This window comes from Prionailurus bengalensis, chromosome C2 (assembly GCF_016509475.1).
Source record: "Prionailurus bengalensis isolate Pbe53 chromosome C2, Fcat_Pben_1.1_paternal_pri, whole genome shotgun sequence".
Taxonomy (NCBI): domain Eukaryota; kingdom Metazoa; phylum Chordata; class Mammalia; order Carnivora; family Felidae; genus Prionailurus; species Prionailurus bengalensis.
In genome coordinates, this window is record NC_057350.1 from 76,949,455 (window position 1) to 76,973,991 (window position 24,537).

Sequence of the window (24,537 nt, forward strand, 5' to 3'; positions counted from 1 at the left end):
CAGTTTGGCAAGAGTTCAGAAGTACTGGATACACAATATAAAAAAAATATATATGTAAAATTTTTCACATGTAAATGTGACATCAAAAATGTAAAATGTGTGAGAAGGAGTAAAAGGGTAGAGTTTTGATATACAATGAAAGTTGTTATTAGCTTAAAATAAACTGTTATATCAGTAGGTGTTTCAAGTAAGCCTCAGGGTAACCACAAGGAAAAACTTATAGTAAATACATATAAGATAAAGAGAAAGGAATCAAAATATTCTATTATGGAAAATAATCATTTTGGAAAGGAAGACAGCAAGAGAAGAATAAAGGAATAAAGGAACTACAAAATAGCTAGAAAACAGTAACAAGATGGCAGCAGTAAGTTCTTACCTATCAATAATTACCCTAAATGTAAATTGATTAAGTTTTCCCCTCTTCAAAAGGCGTAGAGTGACTGAAAGTTTAAAAACCAGGACCCAACTATATTATACCTGCATGATATTTACTCTGCCTTCAAGTACACACATAGGATCAAAGTGTAGGAGTGTAAAAAGGTATTCCATACAAATGGAAACCAAAAGAGGGCAGGAGCAGTTATACTTACATCAGACAAAATAGACTTTAATTAAAAACAAATGTTAAAGAGGAGCGCCTAGGTGGCTCAGTCAGTTAAGCATCTGACTTCAGTTTATGTCGTGATCTCATGGTTCGTGGGTTCGAGCCCCATGTTGGGCTCTGTGCTGACTGACAGCTCAGAGCCTGAAGCCTACTTCGAATTCTGTGTCTCCTTCTCTCTCTCTGCCCCTTCCCTGCTTGTGCTCTGTCTCTCTCTCCCAAAAATAAATAAACACTAAAAAAAATTTTTTTAATGTTAAAGAGACAAAGAACATCACATATTATTAAAAGGGGTAGATAATTAAGAGAATATAACTGTTGTAAATATACATGTACCCAACCTTGTGGCAAAGTATATTAAGAAATGCTAAAAGATCTGAAGAGAGAGTAATGGACAACAATACAATAATAGCAGAGGACTTTAATACTCCACTTTCAACAATGGATAGATCATTCAGACAGAAAATCAATAAGGAAACACTAGACTTGAACTATACTTTAGACTAAATGGATCTAACAGATATATACAGAACATTATAACCAATAGCAACAGAATACATATATTTCTCAAGTGCCCACAGAACATTCTCCAAGATAGATGAGATTTTAGGTCACAACACAAGTCTTAATAAATATAAAAAGACAGAAATCATACCAAATACTTTTTTGTAATTACAATGGTATAAAACTAGAAGTCAATAACAGAAGAAAAACTGGAAAATTCACAAATATGTGAAAACTAAACAACACTCTCCTGAACAATCAATTGGTCAAAGATGTAATCAAAAGGTAAATCAAAAAATATCTTGAAACAAGGCTGTAAACACCAAAATTCATGGAAAGAAGCAAGACAGAGTTGAGAGGGAAGTTTATAACAATAAATGCCTACATTAAAAAAATTCCAGGCAACATAACTTTATGCCTCAAGGAACTAGAAGAACAAATATAAACTAAGTCCAAAGTTAGCAGAAGGAGGAAGATAACAAAGATGAACGTGGACATAAATGAAATAGAGATGAGAGAAACAATAGAAAAGATAAAATTAAGAGTTGTTTTGGAAAAGATAAACCGAATTGACAAACATTTTGTTCCTAACCAAGAAAGAGAGAGGATTCAAATAAGTAACACAAATGAAAGAGAAAGACATTATAACTGATAACCACAGAATTACAAAAAGTTTATAGGAGACTATGAATAACTATATACCAAAAATTCGACAACCTAAAGGAAATTGCTAAATTTCTAGAAAGAGCATACTACCATGACTGAATCATGAAGAATAGAAAACTGAACAGACCAATAATGAATAAGGGGAAATTGAATAAGTAATTAAAAACCTCACAAAAAGAAGCCCAGGATCAGATGGTTTCTGCACAGCTATAAAAACAATCAACAAAATGAAAAGGGAACCTACAGAATGGAAGAAAATATTTGCAAAACCATGCACCTGATAAGGGGTTAACATCCAAAATATATAAGGAAATTATACTAGTCAATAGAAAACCCACCAACATTTCAAATAAAAAATGGGCAAAGGACTGGAAAAGACATTTCCCTAGAGAAGACATATAAAAGGCCAATGGGCCCTTGAAAATGTGCTCAATATCACTAATCATCAAGAAAATTCAAATCAAAGCCACAATGAAATATCACCTCATTCCTGTTAAAATGGCTATTATCAAAAAGGCAAGAAGTAACAAATGTCAGTGAGGGTGTGGAAAAAAGGGAGAACACTGTGAGTTGTTGTTAGAAATATAAATTGATGCACTCACCCTAGAAAACAATATGGAGGTTCTTGAAAAAAATAAAAATAGAACAACAATATGGTCCAGCAATCCCACCTTCTAGGTATATAGCTAAAGGAAATGAAACCATTATCTCAAAGAAATATCTGTACTTGTATGTTCATTGCAGCATTATTCACATTAGTCAAGATATAGAAACAACATAAATGATGATCAGTGGACAAATGGATAAAGAAAATGTAATATACAAATACAATGGGATATTATTCAGCCTAAAAAAAAAAAACAAAACAAAAAAGGAAATCCTGCCATTTGTGACAATGAATAGACCCTGAGTGGAATATGCTAAGTGAAATAAGTCATAGAAAGACAAATACTGTACGATCACATTTATATATGGAATCTAAAAACATTAAACTTATAGACATAGAGGGTAGAATGGTGGCTGCAAGAGGTTGAGGATTAGGGCAATGAAAAGATATTGGCCATAGGGTACAAACATTCAGTTATAAGATGAGTAAGTTGCAGAGATCTAAAGTACAGCATGGTGACTGTAATTAAAAATATTATACTGCATACTTGAAAGTTGCTGTGGGAGTTTTAGTCTTCTTATTGTAACATCAAAATGTACTTATGTGAGGTGAAAGGTATGTTTACTAACCTTATTTTGGTTAACATGTCACAATATATACACATGTCAAACCATCACATCTTAAACTTACACAATGTTTTATATCAATTATATCTCAATGAAGCTGGAGGAAAAATAATGGTGCCATATAATATCTTATTAAAAAGAGAAATTTAAGAGGTTCCTGGGTGGCTCAGTTGGTTGAGTGCCCGACTCTTGATTTCAGCTTGGGTCATGATCTCAGGGTCATGGGATTGAGCTTCATGTTGGACTCCATGCCTGCTTAAGATTCTCTCTCTCTCTCTCTCTCTCTCTCTCCTTCTCTCTCTCTCTCAAAAGGATGAAAGAAAGAAAGAAAGAAAGAAAGAAAGAAAGAAAGAAAGAAAGAAATTTGAAGCAACTAAGGCCAAATATTAATCATTGTGAAATCTAGGGAAGAACCTATACACATGTCTCTTGTATGTTTTCTATGGTTTTCTACAGGTTTAAAATATTTTGAAATTAAAGTTTTCGCAGAGAAAACATTATAAACTGTCTTGAATTTGTTGAAACACTATGTATTAGAAATTGATATTTATTGAAATGCAACTGCAAGTGTTTAATAGATGCAGCTGTCTTACTGAATTCAGCTGTTTGACTCACTTTTAAATGAATGTCTGTGTTCAGCATAGTGAAAGTTCTAGCAGAGCCCAGGTTGATGATATATAGGATTTAAGCTGCCTAAATTATCCTTTCTGGTACATAAGAAGGTTAGGTGCATCAACTAGAACATTTGGGGAAAAAACTCAATTAATAGAAACTTCTTCAAAAATATGCAGAAAGAGCCATAAGATGCCTCAAGAGGCATCCTTAGTTTCAGAGTAGGGAGCAATTAGACATATAATTGAATGTACAGAACCAGATGAGTTTTCTAAAATGATGAGGAGTTTGTTGTTTTTTTTTCAGTTCTAGAAACCTACATACTGGGAATGCTAGAAAGATAATTTTGCCTCCTGTCATCCCACAGATCCCTAGACCCTCATCCACTGTCAAAATATCCAGGTCCTTCAGTATCTAAATCCTTGAGAGTTATCTGTTTTTCAAAACTGTCATCACCACAACACTACACTCAAGATTATTTATTCATTGATGTCTCTGACCCAGTTATCCACAGATTCTTTTCCCCTCTCAAACATTTCCATGAGATCTTTTGAATTCATGATCTATAATCACTAACAGCCCTGAATTTCTTTAAACATTCCCTTAATATCACTATTTTCTATGAGGTTCTTTAGAGAAGAGATTATTTCTTTTCTTAAATTCTATGTGCCTGGGGATCCAGACGGGAGTCAGTGTTCTCTTTCATTTTCTCTCCTACTTCAAAACTGTTCCAAATTCTTAATCCTCAGCTCCTTTAAAGCTAATGCCATTAGATTTAATCACCTAATATTCCCCATGGTCACTTTCAACTTCTAATCCTATGGTTACTCCTAGTCATTGACTGATGGTTTTAGTTCCTGATTTACCATCTTTTCTAATACTACACATGATTTTCAATTTTCAATACTTATGTCTCTCTGTTCCTAAACTTACTCATCACCAATAGTTTAGATTTTATACCCACTCTGCCACCTAGTCCTTTGGTAACACCTGAAACCTTGGGATAGCAAATAGCTTCATTACTTAAAAACTCAAATGCATAATTTCTATACTGTGACCCACACCTTCTAGACTTCATGCTAACCAATATAGCATTTTTTCAACCTAAAAAAAAAAAAACCTCCATTGAGACCTCCATTCAGTTAATCCTACCATTTCTTCATGTCATAGATTGAATGTTTATATCCTCCCCAAAATTCAAATATCGAACTCCTAACCTCCAAGGTGAGGGTATAAGGAACTGAGGGCCTTTGGGAGGTAAGTAGGTCGTGAAGACAGAGCAATCATAGAATGAGATTAGAGCCCTTATAAAAAAGGTCTCAGATAGCTCTCTCACCTCCTTCCACCAGATGAGGTTACAGTCAAAACATGGCCATCAGGGAGGAAGTTATCCTTCACCAGATACTCAGTCATGCAAGCTCCATGATCTTGGACTTCTCAGACTCCAGAACTATGAGAAACAAATATTTGCTGTTTAGAAGCCACCCAGTTAACAATAGTTTTGTTATAGCATCCTGAATGACCTACAATACCTCAGTATTGCTCACCATTCTTAATGCCTTTCTTCCTTTCTTAGAATATGTCGTACAGAATTATAAACACTGCTTTGCAAATATTTCTAACACTCCCTCTTTCCTTCCTCTGTTGTACAAACCTATGACTGTTGTTAAGCTTGACTATCCATCAGTTCCAGGAAAACTGGACATTGATAGATGAAAAACATAAAACCAAGTTGACTTGTTTCAGTATAAACTCTTGATGACAAATCTTAGATGAGTCTTTAACACTACCTGGAAATTCTGGTACTTCTCTAAACATCTTTTCTTACTCCCCCCAAGTAACTATTTTATATTGTCTCCTCTGTCTTCAGGTTTCTGTTTTGAAGGAATCCCCTGATTAACAGTCAGTTGTTGTCACATACTTTTTTTTACAAAAGTACAAACTATAGATGAGAGAATTCCCCCATGTCACCACAACCAATATATACTGCCTTCCATCTGTTATGAAGACAAATTGTTCTTGCTGTTATTGAAAGTCTACCATTCCTCCTGTGCTCTAGATCTACTGTCACCATCTCAGTATAAACTATGATCATTTATTGCCTGGACCACTACAGTAGCTTCCTGACTACTTGCTTGCTTTGTTTGCCTTCCCTTCACCGTACAATAATACATTCACTACCCAGTAGCCAGGAACCTTTTAAAAACATATATTCATCATATCCACTTGAAACTATCCAATGGTTTTCCACCACAATTAGCATAAAATACAAAATCGTTATTCTGATTTTTCATTTTTTTAACGTTTAATTATTTTTGAGAGAGAGAGAGACAGAGAGACAGAGACAGCATGTGAGAGAGGGAGACACAGAATCCAAAGCAGGCTCCAGGCTCTGAGCTGTCAGCACAGTCTGACGTGGTGCTCAAACTCAGGAACCCTGAGATCATGACCTGAGCTGAAGTTGGATGCTTAACCGACTGAGCCACCCAGGCGCCCCTGATTTTTCAAAAAATGGAGTGAGAGAGGTGGTCTTTGATTGCCTGTTTTTCCATATATTCTCTTACTCCTCAATCCACACCTCTCCAGTGATGCATTCCAGGCTGGTCCCTGTTTTAGAGCCCTTGTATTTATTCTTACCTTTGCCTGGTATGCTTTCTCCTCCACATTCATAAAGGTAGCCCCTCCTTTTTCATCAGATACACGTTTACAAAATTACTCATTAAGAAAAGCCTGCAGTGAGTCCTCCCATTCTAAATAAACCAACTCTATTTTTCTGTTACTAGACTTAATTTCAGTCTCTTCATGGAAAAACCACTATCTGAAATCTAGAGGAAGAAGAGGGGAGGATGTCTCCAACAAACTGCTGCCTGCTGCAGAGTTGCAGACAATACACAGCGCTTGCAAAATATAAGCAGGACCTAATCTTTTTTGTTTTGTTTTGTTTTGCTTTGTAAGAGCGAAATATTGAGTGGTTTGTTGCACAGCAAAGCTGACTAATAACATGTGGTATTCACACAACTCTCATGAGGAACCACAGGAGTTAATTTGCTTCAGACACTCAGCAGGGTCTTAACTACAGAGGAGATAACATTTGTGTCAACTTTATAGGAAAGGATAGAGAAGTGGAATATAATACCTAATCAGAGGGATACTGTATGCAAAGACCTGGAAACCAGAAGGGATGTGAAATGTTTGAGGAATTGCAAATGGTCAGCGGGACTGAAATGTGAGATGATTCAGTGAAAATAGTGAAAGATGAAGAAAAGGTAAGCTGGACCACACTGTAAAGGGCCCTAAAAGCAGTCTTGGATTTATCTGAAGGCCAGTAAAGCAATCAGTAAGTTAGGTCTGGTTTGAGCAGGCCCAAATAGTATAAAGATCACTCAAGAGGAAGTTTGGAGGACCAAGTAAACAGTGAATAGATTGCAAGCAGGAGAACGTTCATTGTTGTGTTACTGGTGAGACATGTATAGGATCTGGAATAAGATGATCAGATATGTGGCCATTTCTAAAGGAAGTATGTGTAGAAATAGATTGCTTTTCACATTTCTTCTTTTTATTTTAATCTTAGTGGCTCAAGGCTCTTGTACTTTCCTAAAAGTTAGGTAGTTAATGACATTAAAAACCAGAGGAAAAAATACCATGAAGCTGGTAAAAGAAAAGACAGACGTAAGTACATTTGTTTTACATATGATCTGATTCTTTGTCCAAGCCCCTCTGTCTGCCTTCTGGTCATGTCTTCTGGGATGTGGTGGTGTTTCAGAATGGTGTTAGGTATCACAGAAAATCAAAAGTAATTCCAGTGCAATCCGCTGTTCATTCTGTTTCTCTGTCATCTTCCTATTTACTATTAGCCACTTCAAATGCCTTTGGGTTAAGCTGTTTATCAGCTGTTCTGACCATGAGTCACTATTCATTCTCCCCTTAATGACTTCACTTAATATTTACCATAACATGAGTTCTTCATTCTATTTCTCAAATCTATATCTCTAGCACACATCTCTCTTTTGAACTTTAGATTTATGCACACACACACACACACACACACACACACCATCTTAACATATTTCCAAATACATTTGGCTTTCAAAAAATCTGTTGCAGGCTGTATTGTGATTATTTTTAATCAACTTTCATGAAACTAAGATCTAAAAGAAAGTATGAGAGAAGTGGTGCCTGGGTGGCTTAGTGGGTTAAGCATTCGACTCTTGATTTCAGCTCAAGTCATGATCTCACAGTTTCATAAGTCTGAGCCCATGAATTCAAGTCCCATGTCAGGCTCTATGCCAACAGCATGAAGTCTGCTTGGGATTCTCCCTCTTTCTTTGCCCATCCCCTTCTCTCTCTCTCTCTCTCTCTCTCTCTCTCTCTCTCTCTCAAAAATAAATAAATAAACTTTAAAAATAAAACGAAGTATGGGAAATAACCTAATTCACATAGGAGAGAATATATGCTCCAATTGGATTATCTAGGCAAACTGAAGAGCAAACCTTAGCAACTCTTTATATTAGTATTATTTCTCATAATTTACAAAATATATCAGCATCCAATTTGAACCTCATAAGAAATCCACAGCTCAGGCTAGGTACATAGAGTCATAATTATTTTATAAACACCATATGTCTTAGGCAGGGCAAGCTTCATAGGCATATGATCTGAGCAGCCACACAGGACCCATGTTCAGAGGGGCCCTGAGTTAGGTTTAAACCATGCCATCTTAAAACTGTTAATGATTTTTAAAGATGGAGTTCTACACTTTCATTTTTTGCTGAGCCTGTAAATGATACAGACGGTCTTGGGTTATAAAAAAAAAGATATTTACACAAGGATACACAAAACATAATTGGCAGATTTAAGAAAAGAACATCAAGGTACCTTACTTGCATTTCAATGCCTTTTTCATAACACAGTGCTGCCTAGAATCACATAGTGGATCTGTCTCTTCTGAGCTAGCCTTTGTAAGTTTTATAGCTCATGAAGCCTCATCAACCATAAGCCTTTCAACATTATATCTAACGTTATATAAGAGACAGTGACAAACTCAACTGTTATTTTCCTTTTCATTGAAAACGATACCCTTTCTAACTTTTGCCAAGTGTTTTTACCTTGGAACAAACCACTAGCCAGAACAACCAATCCAGGGCATATTCATTCATATGGAAGGTGGCCTGGTGCTATTATTAAAACAGATGGAATTTTTGAGCCTGACTGCTTCGCTCTGAAATAACAGGGCCATTATCTAAAGGCAGAGAGCACATGGACATGTAGAACAGTGACCAGGTTGCTTATCTGTATAAATAAAAATTGTAAAGGCCATTAAGAGCCCATATCTTTGCACTGTGCTCCCCTCTAAACTCTGTCAGAGATTAACTGAAACTTATATACTGGGAAGATAGGAAGGAAAGGATATTAGTTTGCCTCTAGCTCTTTAAAATAACCATTCCTGCAAATGACATGTCATAATCCTCCAGAGATGCATCATTTTACTACATACAGTTAGAGACACTCTCTTCAGGCACTGTGTATGAAAATATGTTAGTGAAGATCTGTATACTGTTCAACAATATCTGGGATGTACAAAGTTTAGACAACATACATTTTAGCTATACACACAAGCTTTTAGAATGCAGGCACAGATTAAACAAAATAGGGCTAAACTAAAATCACAAGTGTTTTCCAATTTTCCGCTTAATTCTAGAGCTTCATCAGCAACTCTGAGTTTCTTTTTTCTATGTGTAATATGAATGGCTTTTAATATCTTTTCGTGTTGAAAAAAATACCTCAAGGGAAAAAGCTAATTATGTAGCATATGTAAAAGTGTATTTTCATGATTAAATTCACATGTAAATACTATTAAAGGTAGGACCTGTCTCTTTTGTTCATTCTGTATCTCTATCATGTAGACCAGTGTTTTCACACACTTTATTCAATAACTATCTACTGAATTAGTAAATAGGATTAGGTTGAAAATATGAAGGTTTTACATTATATTAGTTTCAATATGAAAAAATTGTGATCAATACAAAAGACTCATTCAAAATTATAAGATTTGGGAGCTTTGGAAAGCAAAATTTTAACTATAAATGTACACAGAGCGAGACAAATTTTCAATTGTACCAGATCTGCTTGATTTGGTTAGTGTCAAGCTGTCTTAAACTTGAAGAATCCAGCTAATATCCCATGCATTGGATCAGACTGCCAGATATGTTTATGCATGTGTGTATGTGTTTTAATTGACTCCATTTGTTAAAAGTAATCAGGAAATATCACATAAAAATATAGATTCTCTAGAAAAATCTGAAGATCTTTAATACTGGATCTACATTGCCAGATGGACACAATATACTAAAATTCAAATTATACTACCCCCCAAAAGAGATCACACATACAATTTTCCACAGTCACCAAGAATCACTGCCACCTCTCTGACATTTTGTCTGGCCTTATCGTTAGTTTGGGTTCTCTGTCTAACCCCTATATTAACCTTAAGTAGTGATCCTGCTTCAAGTGATCTGAAAATTAATTAACATGCTTTTTAACCAACTTTTATTACTAACTTTCAGTTCTATTTGCCAAAGGTCTTTGTAGGTAAAAACAAAATGGTCTCCCCTTATAAAGTGGCAAATATCAAGAGTATTAAAATTAAATATTTTTGTGCCACTCCAATGATGTCAAATGCCAAAAAAGACATTGCCAAGTATTGGATACTTTTTATTTAAAGAAATATCTAATATTGAGAATAATCCCTTTTATAGGATAATTCAAATGAAAGCATTGAACATTCAATAAAAAATCTTATCTAAACAGGATATGGTCATATGAAACAGTCCAGAAGATAGACTTCAGAAAGTTCAGTAACTTGACTCCAACAGCTTTAATACATTTTACTTTCAGAAAAAAAGAGTCATAAAAGTACACTTAGGCCTAGAATGTAACTTACCCATAGCCAGAAATAAATTTGATAAGATCTGAAATAAATAAAATAAACAAAAAAGAGTATAATGTTTTTAGTGGATCAAAGCAACCAACAAGTGAGTGTTCCCTGAGTTAGAAAAGATATCAGTGAAAAAGCATCAAGATATTAAATATACCTTCTACAAGAACAGAGTATATGCAATCTACATAAACAATGTGCCAGATATGGCCCCAAAATGTGTTGATATACAAACATAAAAATAAACATAAAAATATCAACATATGTCATATAGACATAAAAATATTCTTATAGACATCTGCAGTGATAACCTTCTTGAGGATAGGACCTGCTTTCAGGAGCTACTACCATCACCTAATTAAGCGCTATGTTAATTAGGCAACTGTTGCCTAATTATTATGTGAAGCTTACTTAAAAAATTGCTTTTGGGGTGCTTAGGTGGCTCAGTTTGTTAAGCGTTTGACTCCTTTGGAGTATTCTGTATATGCCAATTAGATCCTGTTGGTTGATTGTGTCATTCAGATCATCTATATCCTTGCTGAATTCCTGTTCACTGGTTTTAATTGTTGAAATATTCAAATATAATTGGATATCTCTGTTTCACTTTTCATATCTGTTACTGCTTCATGTACACTGTAGCTCTGTTTTTTGGTGCATACACACTCACCATTATTATGTTATTTTGGACAATTGATCCTTTTATCATTTTGGTCATGTCCTTCTTTTTCCCTGAATGTTTTCTGTTCCTGTTCTGCAGTCTTTTTTCTCTGAAATTGCTATGGCTATTTTGTTTTCTTTTGATTAATGGTTGCATGACATATATTTCTCCATTCTTTTACTTTTTTAAAAATTTATTTTTTAGAGAGAGCAAGAGACGGGCAGAAGGAGAGAGAGAGAGAGAGAGGGAGAGAGAGAGAGAGAGAGAGAGAGAGAGAGAGAGAGAGAGAGAAAATCCCAAGCAGGCTCCATTCTCAGTGTGGAGCCTGATGGAAGGCTTGATCACACAACCCTGGAATCATGACATGAGCCGAAATCAAGAGTCAGATGCTCAACTGTCTGAGCCACCCTGGCACCCTCTATTCTTTTATTTTAAACTGTTTGTCTTTATATATGTAATTAGGTTCTAGATAGCATCTGGGCAGCTTTACTTTTTATATCCAGTCTTTAAACCTTTGCTTTTGTTTGGTATGTTTAGACAATTACCATTTGATATGGTTGGATTAAAATCTTCTACCTTGCTAGTTGTTTTGTATCTGTTCCCTGTTCACCTTAACTTTTTTAATGTTCTCTAAATTTAATTGAGCACTTTATGATTACATTTAAACTCACCTATAGAAATATTATTCATGCATCACTTAAAAATCTTAGTTCTTCCCCTAGAATTTACAATATATATTTTTACAAAATCTGAGTCAACCATCAAATGATATTACAGCATCTCAAATAATGTAAGAATCTTATAACATCTGGGGCACCTGGGTGGCTCAGTCGGTTAAGCGGCCGACTTCAGCTCAGGTCATGATCTCGCGGTCTGTGAGTTGAGCCCTGCGTTGGGCTCTGTGCTGACAGCTCAGAGCCTGGAGCCTGTTTCAGATTCTGTGTCTCTCTCTCTCTCTGACCCTCCCCCGTTCATGCTCTGTCTCTCTCTGTCTCAAAAATAAATAAACGTTAAAATAAAATAAAAAAAAAAAAAGAATCTTATAACATCATTCCAATTCCCCCTTCCTTCTCTTGTGCCTTTTAAATAAAATCTCCTTTTTATATATGCTATAAACACATAATACATAATTGCAATATTTTTAAAAAACAGTAAATTATCCTTGAGAGCACTTACAAGTAAGCCAGAAGTTATTTTTCATTTGTTCCATTTTGGATGGTCATAATATCTCTGCAGTAGCAAACAAATTCAAGATTCTCAGTTGCTAAGTCAAAACCTACAAATATAATTTCCTCTTTAGAATAGCCTCAGAAAGGGGTTATTATTGGATAGCAGTTGAAGGCAGTGGCAATTTTGAGAAAGCATTATTGAAATTGAGAATGTATGGGTTATGAAAGGAACAGTGTAAAATAAGATTGGAGAGATTATTTGGAATCAGAATATAGAGAGTCATTAATATTTATGATGGGGAATTTTTTTTCAGTGCACAATTGAGCGATTTTCTGCCCAATTATGTTTAGGGAAATTTTGTTTGATGATATTTTTAGGATGAAATAGATGGTTGAGAAAATGACTACATTCAGAAAATAAAGCTAGAGCACCAGTCTAGGATGGTAGCAGTAAAAATGGAAAAATAAAAAGTAGATAAGCAATAAGAAAATAATTAACATGCCTTGTTAACTAAAGGTAGGAAGAGATATAGGAGATAGGGATGATTCAAAATTTTATAGCCCAAGTGACTGAGAGAACAGAGTCTGAATTGGGAGGTTTTTTGGGGGGGAAGATAGTTAAATTGGTTTTAGATTTGATTAAAATGCATGAGAGAAAACTAAAAGAAGCTATTCAAAGAGTTAAAGGGGGAACAATGAAGAGGCTTGAGAGGCTGCATACTCAGAAAATCTCAAAATGTACAAAACAAAACTAAATTAAATTAAAAACCTCCATAGAAAGGATGTTTCACATATAAGGCTTAAAAGCTAAAGCCTTATTAACTGCTGCTGGAACTGGGGTGAATGGAATTGACTGTTAAAAGGTCCTGGGACCAGCTTGTTTCACAGAAGCAGATAAGGCAGGTGTAGACAAAATAAAAATACATGGGTTCTCTCTTTGTCAAAAATTGCCCCAATTCTGCTGCTATTTATAGGAACCTCATGTAAACAGCTGATCCAAAAATACCGAACCCCTTCTTGAGGGAGGAAGAACATCTGGAACAGTATTAATAAAAAGATATCATAAGAAAATAAGAAGGCAAGAGCATTAAGACTTGCTAAGAAACAAAAAGCATATGGGGCGCCTGGGTGAGTCAGTTGGTTAAGTGACCAACAACTTTTGATTTCAGCTGAGGTCATGATCTCCTGCACTGTCAGTGTGGAGCCTGCCTGGGATTCTTTCTCCCTCTCTCTCTGACTCTCCCCACTTGTGTGTGCTTTCTCTCTCTCTCTCTCAAAATAAATAAACTTAAAAAAAAGCATATATCAGAAAAATGAAATTGCAAAAGGTAGATTTTTCTTTTTGCTTTTTTTTTTGCTTTTTCTTTTGCTTCATAAGCAAATATTTCATTACAAATAAAAGTAAAAATAAGTAAATAAATAAGTCTTAGTAAAGCAATTATCATAACTGAAGTAAGTAAAAGCAGAAAATCTAGCTAGTCATCTAATTTATTATGTACTTAAAATCCTTCTCAAAAAAAAACCTTCAACCTCACATGGATTCATTGATGAATTCCTCTAAATATTTAAGAAAGTAATAATGTAAATAACAAAAGATCACTTCCAGAGAACAAAAGAAAACTGAACACATTTACCATTCCATTTTTTAAGTCTGGCATAACCTTGATACTAAAACCTGACAGGAATTTTGCAGGGAAAACAAAACAAAACAAAACACCCCTTTAGGTTAATTTCTCTTAAACATACAGGCAAAAAAATAATTTGCAAAATAATATCTTGTAGTATTCAGCAATGTATATGTAAAATAATGCAGGACTCTTGAATTATATTTGCTCAATTATCAATATAAATCATCACATTTCCTTCCAAGTGGAGAAAATCATATGACTACCTTAATAGATGAAGCAAAAGCATATAAGATTTAAACCACCATGGTAAAAAAAAAAATGTTTCAGACAACTAGGGTTTAAAAGAACTTCCTTTGACACTGGAAATCTTAAAAAATAAAACCATAGCATATATTACACTTAATGACAGTGTATAAAAAGACTTACACATTATTAGGACAAAACAAGGATGTGTATCACCACTGCTCCTACATAACATTATATGAAGATCTTAGCCAGTGCAACTATAAAATATAGGATATAAACATTTATATAAATATATACAATCATAAGTATATAGAAGGAAGAAATATAATTGCCTGTTTTCACAGGTAATATAATTTGATACAGAGAAAGTCCAAAAGAATCTACATATAAACTACTATAATTAATAAATTAAGTTTGCTAGATACAAGATTAACAAGAGTCAATGAATCAACTTCATTTTTATATACCATGCAAGTTACTTCAAAATTATTTTTCAAATGATATCATTCTATTGTGCATGTGTATAATTTACAATCTACTGAAAAATATGCACTAGAAAATATTATTGTGAAAAATTAGTCTTAAATAAATGTCAATATAAACAACATCAGTGGAATCAAACATGCAATAGTCTCATCTGTTCAATTTTCCTATAGATTTAATAAAATCCCAATTAAAACCTCAGCATCTTCTTTTTAGGGGGAGATGGAAGCATTGAAACTGGTTGTAAAATTTAAATGGTAATGCAAAGGCCCTAAAATAAATAAAACAATTCCATAAAAAATAAATAAATAAATAAATAAATAAATAAATAAAACAAAACAAAAAGGCACCACTAGACATCAAGAGTTACAAAGCAACCATGATTAATACAATGTGGTTTCAGTGCAAAGCTCATCAAATAAATAAATAGAATAAAACAGTTTCCAACAGCCAACCTATACACATATAGACCTCTGACTTATGACAAAATTGGCTTCACAGAATAGTGGGGGAAGGATAAACTTTTCAGTAAATGTTTCTTGCTCAGTTGGATAGCTGTATGAAAAATATCAATTATGACTCCGAGTTTACACCATATTTAAAAATCAATACCGGGTAGTTTATAATTCTCTATGTGGGACATGTAACATTTCTAGAAGATAATATTGGATAATGCTTTCATGACCTTGGGTAGAGAAAGAAATTTTAAGAAATCTTATTTTTAATATTTTTTATGTTTATTCATTTTTTAAAGACAAAGAGAGACAGAGCACAAGCAGGGGTGGGGTGGAGAGGGGGACACAGAATCTGAAGCAGGTTCCAGGCTCCGAGCTGTCAGCACAGAGCCCGACGCAGGGCTGGAACTCACAAACCGCGATATCATGACCTAAGCTGGAGTCCTAGGCTCAGCCAACTGAGCCACTTCTATAAACTTTTAATAGAAATGCAAATTGGTACAGCCACTTTATAAACTGTAGGGTAATATTTACAAAAGCTGATATAGACATGCTCTCTTTTTTTTATAAGCAGGCTTCATAATGGATCAATGATCTCTGCCTCATGATATTCTTCCCACAGTAAATAGGCCTGATCTCTGTAACTGGTAGGATATTATAGACATAATAGTGTATGACTTCCAAGACCAGGTCATAAAACACATAAAACAAAGCTGTGGTTTCTGCTTTACTCTTTTTTTGGATCACTCACTCTTGGGGAAGCCAGTCACAATATCATGAGGACATTCAAGCAGCCCCATGGAGAGGCCCATTTTGTGAGGAATTGAACCTCCTGCCAATAGCCATGTGAGAGAGACATCTTGTAAGTGGATCCTCCAACCCTAGTCAAGCCTGCAGATGACTACAGCAAAGGCCAACATCTTGACTAGGGTCTTATGGAAGAGACTTGAGCTGGGAATACACAAAGCCAAACTGCTCCTGGATTTTTAACTAGATGAAATTGGGTGAGATTATAAGTGTTCATTTTTGTTTTAAGCCAATTAGTTTGGAATAACATACCCTCTGACTAAGTAGTTCCACCCTTGCATAAATGCTCAAAAATGCACATATATGTGTGTGCACAAAGAGATAAGTAAAACCTTGCTTATAACGGTGCTATTTGTTATAGTCTGAAATGGAAACAAACCAAATGTTATGTAATATTAGAATACCATATGAGAATGAAAACAAATTGCTACAGGTAAAACCACAGATTAATTCCCCAGGTATTATATTGAGAAAAGGAAGGCAGATATATAAGAGTATAAATTGTATGTTTCCATCAAATACTTTTTTAACAGCAGGTAGAAAGAATCATGGAGTCAGAAATCAGAAGTCAATTCCTCTTTGAAGGTAATGTAACTGGAAGGTAGTGTGAGAGGCTACTGAGACACAGCCACTTTCTGTTTCCTGACCTGATCGGTGCTCACATGGGCAGGTTAATCTCATGAAAACTCATCAGCTGCATTTTTTGTGTGTTTATGTTATGCTCCAATAAATTGTTTCCCTTGCAACTGATTTCTATAAAATTCATCTTTTCATCTCTCATAGCACTTCATAAAAAGTAAGTACTCTGAATGTGTATTGAATAGATAAGTTTAAAAACAGGACATTTTAGATTATATGACAAACAAGTGACACTTTCTAATAGATTTTAAAAACAATATTTTCAATGTAACATACATTGGTTCTCTATGAAGAAAATAATAAGCTAAAGATGTATGTATACATATAGACTTACATATACACACACATATATGTAGTTAAGTTATCCTTACAGTAATAAAAAGGAAAGCAAAAATACCCTCAGATTAGAATAACTCTCTGAGCCCCAAGGGAATACTTTCTTTCTCACATTCCATATCATTTCATCTCTTTTTAAAGACATAATATAATCTTGTAAATTTGAAATTCATGTGCTTACATTATTCTGCACATGGACTACATCTCTGTGACAATAACAACTCAAATAATAAATTAATTCAAATAAATAAATAAATGCATCAATGTCATTAATCAGTTAAATTTTAGTTTACTCCAATGGTAAAGTTAATTCCCTTAAGAGGGCACTCCACTTGCCTGTATTCAATAAGCAATGTAGCAGACTCACATAGCACTTATAAATTGGCATGTACAATTAGCATTTAATCATATAAACAATGAAACTCTACTTTTCCAAGAATTGTGTGATCACAATCTGCTATCATCCAGGGTGACTGCAATCTCAGGAGTTGCTAAAAGAGACACCTGACCAGAGGTCCACTGGGAAATTTTGAAATGGGACTAGTCACATCGACAAGAAGTATACATTGATTCACTAAACAGCAGAGCAAGTGAGACTCATTGATTAAACATTATCTTATCCTACAATAAATATTTATGACTACCTTTTATGAATCAGACACTAATGAGTGCATGGGAATGAGCAAGAGAATAAAGTATCAATCTTTGGTAGAACTAAGCAAAGAAGACACACACAAGTATGTTAAACAGTGTTATGAAAAGTGCAAGAATTCTCTGGAGACACAAAGGAATAAATGAGATATTGTCTGAAGGGTGGAGAAAACTAAATAAAACAGGGTGTATCAGAGTTTAACAAAGGGTGGAAGGAAACATCTTAGGAATAGTAAAAAACCATTATGAGGGATGGATGCTTGAAACATCACGACCATAATAAGGCATCTGCTAGCCATCCAGTATTCCAAGATGGTAGCCTATATAAGGATCAACTGTGACAGTGGAAGAGGCAAGAGCATTTAGGCAAGTTCTATGCCATCAAAGACTTTATATGCCTCACATTAGGGAGTCTGGACTATATCCCAAAGGAAATGAGCCTCTGAAGGCTTAAAGGAAGGCTGGAGCCATAACGGTATGTTTCAAAAATCCTTTGTTACCTTGGTTTTCCACCAAAGCAGACCCTAAAAGAAGGACCTGTGATGGACTGTTTATTTTCAAGAGGTCTCAAGAACCAGAGTGGGATCCCTGGGAGAATGAGGCAAGAAACCAGGAAAAAAAGAACATAAAGATTTAGTGTTGAGTCACCATTATGGGCAATGGGAGCTTGTTTCTGCTTAGGCCTTTTGAGAAATGTATACATGTTTCCCAGAATTATTTCCCTGAATGGGAGGAACATTGGCTCCTGGTCACTGGATCAGGGGCTGCCACTGGGAGCATTCACTCTCCCCAAATTCTGAGCACCACCTGTACTCCCCAAGTGAACTTTCAGGCACAGCCCTACGGCAGAAAATAAAAACATGCGTGTGGAAAGCTGGTAGGAGAGAACTGCTTTCCAGAGGATGAGAACAGGGATCCTAAAAACATCTAAGACAAATCTCCTTCGAGCACAGGAACACAGGAGCACAGGAGCACAGAAGCACAGGAGCACAAATTATTTGATGACTTAGTAGTAGCAGGGATAGTACCTTACAATAGAAATGTGAGGGAAAAGTGGTAGGTACCAGGAAAGACAGCAGCTTTTCTGACTGTATTTGGAATATGTTAATAGGCAAGCTTGACTTCTTAATTTTTGTATTGTTTTGAAAACTTTACCAAATGTTGGTTTTGTGGGGTCCTTGGCTGGGCACTATACATTGCAAATCCCAACAGACAGTATTATTGTCCTTGAGCAATATCTTAAATATTCTTTAATGGAAGGATCCAGGCACAGAAGTTAGATGGTGTCTAGTGGGCCTTTTATGTGGTTGCATTTCAATTTAATTTGCATTATAGCTCAGGACATAATTCTCAATGTGCTGAAACTTTAGCAGTTTTAGAAGTTTTATGTTTGGTGCTCTTATTCATTTGTCAATACTTTTGTCCAAAGCAACAATGGTTTCCTACAGTTGAATGTTTACTTCAGCATTTCTCACCACTCCATGCAAGGCTTTTATATGGCATTTTGATTTATTTATTTTTATGGCTCATTTCCTTTATTTTATAAACACCAATATGAACAATCCTTCAGAACTCGCCAGGAAGTTATTCAAACACAGAAGGGCATGTTTCTCTTTTCATGGTGGATATTTACTCATTTGAGATGGAGTTGTGATCAGAATCTTCATTGTGCAGCTATTAATAATGAAACATAGCCAAGGTAAATTGGAAGTCTCAAAAACAAATACTTCCATAAAGACAGTGAGCCGGGCGTCTTATATTGGAAATACTGAATATTGGTAGTGGTCGATCCCCCTTCCCTGAAGATGGGTCATCAGAACTTGTCAAAGAACAGATATTTCAATATTCAATGTGCTATTCTTCCAGTTCCCTCTCCCATTCCTTCACTATTCTTTTTTAATTTAGAGTCAGTCTTCTATGCGCCTATACATAAAATAATTTTATGAAAATAAGACAGAACATTGTCCTGTGTTATAATTATACCAATTATCCTTAAAGCCTCCTCTTTAGACAATGGATTCTACTTTGGATTTTAAAAAAATCTGGGGTACCTGGGTGGCTGAGTGGGATAAGCTTCCGACTCCAGCTCAGGTCATGATCTCATGGCATGGGTTCAAGCTCTGCGCCAGGCTCTGTGCTGACAGTTCAGAGCCTGGAGCCTGCTTCCAATTCTGTGTCTCGCTCTCTCTCTGACCCTCCCCTACTTGCACTCTGTCTTTCTCTCCCAAAAATAAATAAACATTAAAAAAATTTTAAAAATCAGAAATGGTTCTCTAATATCTATAATATAAAGATTTATTTAGTAGAATATCAAGATTTCCCATGACACACTTTTCTTGCATTATTTGTTTGAATTTCTTATCACATGTACCGTCTATTTACTATTCCTTATAGATTACATTCAATATCACTACTTTCATGCCTAACATGTCCTATCACCACAAACTTAATTGCCCTTGTTTAGGTTTCAATATTATATACCTAGAAAGCAAGACAGGATTCAAACTACACTTCTCTACCTCAGTCAACATCTAATATCATGTCCAGAACCTGGAAATGGAGTATTTCTTCTAATACCTTCTCCTCCTGTCTGTCATATGTAATATCTTTTGACATGTACATATCTTCTGTTATACATATCTTCTTTATGTGAAGCAAAACACAAATAGATTATTAGTTGTGGGCTGTGTCTATTTCTATATTCCAACATGCAACATTTGTTCTACCCCCTATAAGTATGCCTGATGAATACTCATTGACCAAATTAACGGACAGAGGAGTGCACTATAACCTCCCATTACATATTTCAATTTTGCAAAAAAAAAAAAATACTACTGAAGTTTATTGAGGGGGACCACATATTGATGTTTGAGAGTTCTGGTCAAACCAACGTAGCAGGGATCTTGCTAAAACTGGATTTTATAAGTGCACAGATGGGCTTAGGAGAAGGTCCAGAAGCCTGACTAAAACCTAGTCAAGCAAATGATCTTTTCCAAGAAGAAATGTTATCTTTCCTCTTGTCCAACACCAATACTTGTTTTGGTTCTATATTTAATTTCTTTTTGCCTCTTAAATATCCAGTTCCCATTGCTTCTTTTTCTTTTGACTCATCAACAATTTCCAACTTTCTAGTTCTTTTTAATTCAGCAAACAAACATGGCCACATTCCCACTACTCTTATAAAAAAAAATTACTCCAGAAAAACTCTTTCCTATTATATATCACTGCTGGATGGATCTAGATTTTGTGAGGTTTAAAACTTACTACGGTTTGTGGGGCTTGTTTGAGGAAAAAAAAACCCAGAAAAATATAAATACAAGATTAGGTAAAAATAGATGTTCATTATGAAGCACAAAAATTTCCACAAATGAACAACGACTAGAATAATCAGGCCCTTCCTTCTGAGATCTCTTTGGGAATTTGTTAGAGGTGTTTACATAGGAATGTTTCCACTGCAACTGGGCCCAGAACATTCCATACCTCTCAGCAATGCACTGTGCTTGGGACCCATGCAGATGATTGTCCCTGAAGCCTACGCTCATTACCTTCATGGAAAGTCAGCATTTGCTACCACCTCCTTTTGCTCCTTGTGCTCAGAGCTAGGCCTCTAGAAGGAATATCTGAGACTGCTTCCATTTCCCCGTCTCCTATTCATTCTGCTACTCACTGCAAAATGGACTCCACCTCTGCTGCTCTATTGTAATTTTGCCTGAAAGCCATTTATAATTTCTTCCTTGCCAAGTCATGTTGATATTTTTAGTATTAGTTGCCTAATTAGTTACATACATTTATATGTATACTTGACCATCACTGGTTTTTCCTTAACTTCCAACGCTCTCTCTTGGTTAGCTTTCAGATTGTCAGATATCTTTTTCTGAGTTTCCTTAACAGCTCTTTTTTATTTTCTTCTTGAGAACTTAAGTGTAATTTTACCTTAGGGTTTTTCTGTAATCCTATTTTAATTCTATATAGTATATACCATTTCTCTACATAACATCTTATTTTTTTTTCAAATATCTTCTGTCACATCTCCATCACCAACCCATATTTCTTTCCTAAATTCCAAGTGTTTTTGTCCAGATACTTGTGCAAGGTTTCTGAGGTGAGAAAAGGCTTGATTTATTTGTTTAAGGACCAACATGGAGGCTAGTATGTCAAAACTAATGAGTCAGTAGAAAAGGGGTAGGAGATGAATTAGGTATTTTAGCACAGTACATAAATGGAGTACTTACAGCACAGTAGTTAACACATTGCTTTCAATTTGATTATTATTGATACGATTTCACCTCTGGACTGAACTCCTTGAAAGAAGAAACTATATTCTCCTTGCCACTGCCTTCCCAGTACCTTTTTACTTGTACACATTTTTTTGAATGCGTTCATGAATGAATATGTGAATGAATAGAAGGATTTCCATGAAATTTGCTCTATGTGATTCAAAAATAAACAACTCTTGGTAAAATATCTGTAACATTTATCTTATAAAAAGACAAGAGAGAATTCTTATAAAATTTCAAATGGAATTTCATACCTTCTTTTGATTTTACATAAGTTCATGACAGAGCTAAGTGAGATATTGACCTTTAAAAAGTATTATTTCTATTTGCTTTCTGAATTTCATTTAACACACAATTGATTTGTAAAATTATATCAGAAATATGTAACTTTCTCGAAGTGCCTATACTATAAAATTGGTAAACTGAAAATTTCAGCAATAAATTTACCTCTTGTCTAGAGTGCTAAATGAAGAATTTTCTTTCATTAGTCATTTATATTTGATCACTTCAGTGGTTAGGAAGATATACTAGGTCTAGTCTACATGTTTTACACTCTCAATAGAGAAATATAGACACTAAAGCTCTATAATAATTCACAGAAGATACAAACATTTACAAAATGATTTAAGTCTTATAAAGCCATCACTCATACTACAATCACCTTTAATATACCTATAAACTGATTGAGCACCAATCATTCCCACCTCTTACATTTTTTATGAATTCTGGGAAAATAAAAATAAAATAGCAATGTGATTATACTGTCACTTTACTATTTACATATACTAACCTCCTCCTGAAAACCAAGAAGTACAGATAGCATAGTAAAAGTAAAAAAAAAAAAAAAATCCCTGAATACCATCTTTAACAATCTAGGAGTCAGAATATCCTACAGGAACCTAGAATAAAAATAAGTATGACCAAATCATGAACAGCGGTATGACTCATGCCAAATGAGAAACTATGTGGTGGGAAAAGCTGAAAGAGGAGGAAAGCACCCAAATTCAGTTTCTACATTATTTAGCTCAGTAGATGGGGGCAGGCCAAAAATGGAGGGCAGCTCCCAAGAGGGAGCTATTTACTTTGAGCAGTTATTGGCTGATGGCCTGGTCATCTGTTGGAGAGCTAGAAGGCAAAGGACTGGGTGATCAGAGACAAGGAAGTCAGGGATAGAGGCATGTGGATGGAATCAAGAGGGTGAGCATCAAAAGTAAAATTGTCACATCACTGCTTAACAGCCACCATGACAGAGTCACTGAATAATCAAGTGGGTAAAAAGATTTGCCCAGAAGATGTTACCCAACATTTGTCATTAGCCATCCCAGAACTGGTATGATTGATAGTAAATTGGAAGAGTGGCTGAAGTAGCAGAAACAGAAGCCCTACATGAGTCCAACAGCATGGACTCCTATTTACAAGGCACATCTCGCTACGCTTGCCTCTGAATATTCAACTTGTCAGCAACAAGACCGATAGTGAGCCCTTAATATGACACAATTCCTCCAGGAGATAAATTGGTCACTTGGAAAAAAATCCCACTAAAATTTAGAAGTCTTCCATGTTGGTAACATTTGTAGAGATCCAGTGATCTAGGGCATATTGAGATATCCCTTTCAAGGTGATTTCTTCTTGGGATTTGGATATCAAATATATCTCATTTAGGCATGCTACTTATACTCTGATAACATCATTGATCCAAAAAACTGCCAGTTTTGAGTAGGGCTCATAATAGGAGAAACATCTGCAATAAGTCCAAGCTGTCCTGCAAGCTGCTCTGCCCCTTGGGCCATGTTACCCTGAAAATCTGATAGTTCTCAAATTGTCTGCTGCAGATATGAATGAAGTATGGATTATTTCACAGGCATTTATAGGTGACTCATTGTACAAACCTCAGGGTTTTAGGAAAAAGAAATTTTCTAGCAGTAACTATTCTCCTTTTGAAAAATAGCTTTCAGCTTACTTACTAGAGACAGAATGTTTGACTGTAGGCCAACAAGTTCTCATGTTACTTGAAATGCTCATCACAAATTGGGCATTTTCTGACCTACTGAGCCAGCAAGTTGAGTATGCACGGTAACATCTCATCATCAAGTGAAAGAGGAAGACACTTTCACATATGTGAAACAGGCTTCAAAAGCTCTAAAAGTATAAGTTTCATGAATAAATGGCAGATATGCTAATGGCCTGTGATCATGGCCTATACCCCCTCTCTCTTAACCTGCATCTATGGTCTCAAGTAGAGCTCCTTATGACCAGTGACCCAGAAAAAAAATCTAGAGTTGGTAGCATATCTAGCATTACAATCCCACTAGCGTATCCCTGAGGGACAGGCCTAATGGAAATATCTCTAAGTAGGCACTTTCTTTTCATTAATAGGCAATTTTTAGAACAGTTTTAGGTTTCTAGAAAATTGAGGACAGTGTATAGCTCCCATATAACTATTCTCTCCCTACCCCTCAATCGCTCCTCATACTTTACCCTATAATTAACATCTTGCATGTGTGTGGTACCTTTGTTACAAGTGATGAACCAATATTGGTATATTATTTTTAACTAAAGTTCATCATTTGCATTAAGGTTCACTCTTTGCATTATATACTTCTACGGTTTTAAGAAATGCATATCATGTAACCATCAT